This window comes from Engraulis encrasicolus, chromosome 22 (assembly GCF_034702125.1).
Source record: "Engraulis encrasicolus isolate BLACKSEA-1 chromosome 22, IST_EnEncr_1.0, whole genome shotgun sequence".
In the NCBI taxonomy this organism is placed as follows: Eukaryota; Metazoa; Chordata; class Actinopteri; order Clupeiformes; family Engraulidae; genus Engraulis; species Engraulis encrasicolus.
The window spans coordinates 44,467,204-44,472,487 of NC_085878.1; the positions used below are offsets into that span (position 1 = coordinate 44,467,204).

The 5,284-nt window shown below is 42.7% G+C and overlaps 1 protein-coding gene across 1 annotated transcript in view; it reads left to right on the forward strand.

The window, feature by feature from the left end:
• The first annotated feature begins 275 nt into the window (after positions 1-275).
• slc43a3b (solute carrier family 43 member 3b) overlaps positions 276-5,284 on the forward strand; it is a 24,267-nt gene continuing 19,258 nt past the window's right edge. Inside the window, exon 1 of the mRNA XM_063187864.1 lies at positions 276-378. The gene's annotated coding sequence lies outside the window, so the exon portion shown is untranslated. The remainder of the gene's footprint in view (positions 379-5,284) is intronic.

Genomic DNA, 5,284 nt, shown 5'->3' on the forward strand with positions numbered 1-5,284 from the left:
TTGAGATTTCCGGGAAGATCCGACCATGTTTTATGATCAATTTTGACAAAAATGTAAGAAATTTCAAAGGGTGTACAAACTTTTTCTTGGGACTGTATCTATCTATCTATCTATCTTCTGGATGTTTCTGCGCTGTATCCAACGCATGAAACATGTGCGTAATGCATAGACTACCACATGGCACTATTTCAGGTCAAAGTGCCTCCGCTTGTTTACTTTCCCCTGCACTGACCGTGACGGCTTTGTTCAGGCAGGCATAGAGCTCTAGTGTCATGTCTGTAAAAGGGAGGCTGCTACAGAGGCACACGCAGATGCAGGGGAAAAGGAAGATGACAGCGGAACCAGACGAAAGCTGAGCGAAGGGGACGAAACCAACGGGTGGGTCTGCAATCCTTTGATAAATATTACTACCTTTACCACTTTGTCAAAGCAGTAGAGCTTTTACACATCCGACATCTTATAACGTCAACGTGTAGAAAATCAAGCCAATCGACCGGCACTAGGCCAGCAGAAAACGCGTAAACGTCCACGAATGTAATGCGCAATAGCTTACGTCTCCGTGCTATTTTTAAGCGCATTTTAAGGAACAAGCATCCTGTATTATAGTTACGCATCTTCCTCAACGCGATGAGTTGATGTAGACACAATGAAATCAACCTCCAGGGAGAGGAGCATAGCGATACAGCCCATCAAATAGCCTACCAGTTTATCACCTCCGTGCATGCAAATGGGTGTACAATATGAGTGTTCTTCTATTGGATGATCCGTGTAATGCGATATGCTAGGTTTACATGCGTTGTAGGACCATACACATAAACCTACAAATTATTTAGGCAGCTGGCACGCTACCGACAACACACCAAAGGCTAAGTTTCAGCGATGAAAGGAGAACGAATAGGAAAACCCTTTTACCCAAAATAAAAAAGCGCGGGGAGAAACACTATTGAGACGAGGGGTTTCTCAAGAATAGCCCACTGTGTGGCTGCTATTCAGGCACTTAAATTCAACCAAGTTGTTTGAATAAGACTGATTCACGTAGCCTACACATTATTACTGAAAGGTTAGTTGACACTCTACAGTTAGTTGGCACCCAAAAAGTAAAGGTGTGCCAGAGAGAAGTTCGGATAGCCTGTATCAACTGGAACCCGTTCAGTCCTGTAGCAAAGTAGCCTAAATGAGCGCCAGGTTTAATCACTGTTGATTTTTCCAAGCACATTACGAAATCACTAATTGGCTTCTACAAAAAGCAGGATTGCAATTTCCCTCTATTGGTTTTGGTACATTGCTCAGAACAGAAATACAATTCTGAAAAGTTTTTTTTTCACTTCCTGGTGTTACAGTAATATGCCTACCTGTATACAAATCAGAAAGTCAGTTATGCAAATTTCAACAGCTTTTGTATAAATGACAATGTACTTTTTTTCGTAGGCTATGTCATGGTGTCATATGTCATGTAGGCTTTTGTCGTGGTGACCAAACCTTGGCCTACTTTATGAGATTCTATGTAATAGTTTCACTCCCCAAATCATAAGCTAGGTCATGTATGTGTCTTCACATGGAAAATTATTTATGATAACAGCTAGGTCATGTATGTGTCTTTTTTGCAGCAGGTGAATCTAGATTCTGGAATCTAACATGTCACGATAATGCCCCTCCAAAGTGCACTATTTAATTCACAGCAAGACTAATGGTTTTGATTTTCTTGTGTGTACTCAATGACGTAGTGATACATTTTGATACCACTGACATGTTCACTTACACCAAAACTTTTGAGAGAAGGACCAGGTTTTGAGCAAGAGACTGGGTTTTGCACGTCATCCAGTGTTTTGTCACTTGTTCAATGTGTTTTGAGAATGCACTCAAATTATCTTTTTCAAATTGCAAGTGTGATGGGGGTGTTCCCACACCGTCCGTCCCCCTCTGGGACGCGAACCTGCCACCTCGTCAACTACATTGGTTTGGGAATGGGAGTCACAGAACGAGTGCACTGAGCTAAAGGGATGGTCTGACAGCCCAATGCTACCGCACTGTATTGAGGCTTCGGGAGGGAGGTTTACTAACGTTCCACAACACTCTGCTAGTTGGCCTCCGTTACACTCTCACCTCTAAACCTCACTCCCATCCAGGTCATGGCACCACTGTGATGGAGGTGTTCACGCCCGGTCTGTCCCCCTCGGGGACACGAACCTGACACCTCGTCAACTATATCGGTTCGGGAATAGGAGGCACAGTACGAGCGTGCTGAGCTAAAGGGCCAGTACGATAGCTCATCGCTACTTCACTGTATTGAGGATTCGGGAGGTTTACTAACGTTCCACACCACACTGTGTTAGTTTGCCTCTGTTACACAAGTCAGATTCAAGAAATGCACCAAAGCAATTTAGGAAAAATATTAACACAGCAATTGAATTGATGCAAGATGCAAGAATGCCTGTGGCCAAGATAACACAGGCAGATGTAAGAGGCAGGTGTTTCTTCACATGAGGTATTTGCGTGTAGGCCTATATGTAAGTTATTTGTAATGTGTGTGTGTGTGTGTGTGTGTGTGTGTGTGTGTGTGTGTGTGTGTGTGTGTGTGTGTGTGTGTGTGTGTGTGTGTGTCTGTTTGTAAGATAGAAAGGTGGAAGCAGTCGTATGACTTTCCTGTGGCTGTACATTGTACACTGTGTGAGGACATTTGCCTGTGGCTGTATGTACATTTGTGTGTGTGTGTGTGTGTGTGTGTGTGTGTGTGTGTGTGTGTGTGTGTGTGTGTGTGTGTGTGTGTGTGTGTGTGTGTGTACGTGTGCGTGTGCGTGTGTGTAGAGATAGAGATAGAGGTGGAGGGGGAGGGGTGGTAGTGTCTTATGATTCTGAGTGTGAAAGTGCAATTTTGAGCCTCTTATGTCAAGTTGCGTTACAGCAGCAGTCATAAGACAGTAGTGATGTGGGGGAGCCCTACAATGGAGGAAGTCAGGAGATCAACCTACGTAGATGCACATTACCACACATTAGACACACGCACGTAGCTAGACAACACACTCACATATGCATGCACACACAGTCACACACACACACACACACACACACACACACACACACACACACACACACACACACACACACACACACACACACACACACACACACACACACACACACAGACAGACGCATGCACACGCACAGGCAGACACACACACACTAATAACATTGGCTGCATAAATACATGGTCTGGGCACTGATATACTTGAGGGGCGCCCAACCTTTCCTCTCCTTATGTTTTAAGCTGATGTTGCAGAAAATGAAAATGACCTCAGAGCTATAGGTTACTCATGGACACTGTCTCATGACTGCCTGGTATTTTAGCAGTTTCCTATTTTTTCGTGTTCTTTTCTCTTTTTTTGTGTGTGGAAAGGAGGAAATGTGTTTTTTGTTTTTCTGTTTTTAAAGCATCAATCATTCTGGTCAGCAGTATACTAGGCTACTTCCTGCACATTTCATGCTGCATTTTATGTAGGGTGAAATAAGCGTCATGGCTTAACCAAAGGGTCATTACCTCGAGTCATTCTTCTTCCATTCGAAATATTGTTTACTGTCTCACAGAAGATCTTAAATTCCCATCTACTTGCTTTGTGACAAAACAGCTCTTGGGTCATCCAGTCTAAATATTGTAAATTTTTTGTGTTAATTGTGTTAATAGTATGAAGCAGCTATGAGGAACTTGCACACCACTGATGCCAATGCATAAATAGTTTTAATGCATAAGGAAAATAAAGAAGGTGCTACCCAGTGAAGTGCAACATGCTTTCGGTCCTTCAGACCATCATCAGTGCCAAACTTTTCAAATAAAAAGACACACCCAGATATAGCCTAGGTACTAGGTGCACGTATGCGGAAGGCAACTTGTCCATTCAACCTAACCTGAAGACATGTAAAGGTGTCAATCAAGATACTGTTTCCGGGAGGATAGGTCTAGTCACATAAGAATACCGGTACCTAGAATACGTCAAATGAAACAAAAACAGATTGGTATATGACATAAGGGCGTAGAAAATGAATAATAATAATAATGAAAAACAACTACAAAAATATATACAGTAGGCTAATTAAGAGGATAACACTGTCATCAAATGAGGAGCGCACACGCTATAATACATTTACAGAAAACACGTCAGATCAAAGTCATCATTAAGCCCGTTAGGATGGAGAGTCTTGAGATAGAAGATCCATCTGGCCTCGGCTTTTAATAGGGACTGGTTTGGACATCTAGTATTCCTGCGTGAGGGGAGAATTATGTCAATGCCCATGAACTTGAGGTCAGTGGTGGAGTGACCAACTTTCTTGAAGTGCCGTGCAAGTGCAATAAGTAATGAAGTACAAGTGACAGTACAAACAAGTGTAACCATGCAACCAACATGAGTAACCATGCAACCAGTCTACTAGTGTATCATAATTTTTGTTAGTCCAGGTGGTGTGGGGTTAGCTGGTATAAGAGACGTGAATTTCTTTTTACATGATTTTACATTTTAAGTTGTACATTTTTATGTAACTGTAGAACTAGAAGTACTCAGAGAGCGCATACCTCCGCCAAGGCCATGGGGTTACTGACGGCATAACATCTACATGCGGAGGGATCCTATGCCGATATTACAATATAAGACTTTTCAAGTCTTTCTGCCTTGTTTTTGCAGAGTTAGAATGTGAAAATTCGCCCTATCCCGCAATGGCGAATAATGTTTGAAAAAAATTCCTGGATCTGGATCCGGATCACTTGTTGCTTTTGTCATTTCCAACAACTCCACCAAAGTTCATAACTTTTTGACTTATCCTGCTGACAAACAAACAGACAGACAAACAGACAGACAAGTAAACCAATGCGACCGAAAACATAACCTCCTTGGCGGAGGAGCCACATGATAAAATATTTTTGTTGTCAGGGGACCTAGTCATAAGGGTGCATGTCTACTGTCAAGGCTGCTGCCTTAGCAACAAAGTGGTGGAGGCTCTACGTATATCTAAAGAGATTTGAGAGATGAAAACGGACTCAAATCATGCTAAAACCACGTTTAATTTTTAGTGTAATCTGCCCCAAGTCAACAAAACATTCCCTTTCCAGCAGAGATCGCTCAGTACACCTGCAACAGGGCCCTGTAGTCTGGATGACATTGGCAGTTGACCCGTCGTCATCAGGATAGTTGCCTGTGCACATTCCAGAAATCCCTGTGTAGTGAAAAACCTGTTTAGTTTCAGTCTTGGGTTGAACGCATGACTGAAGAATGAAGAAACATGAACCATAACACAATTG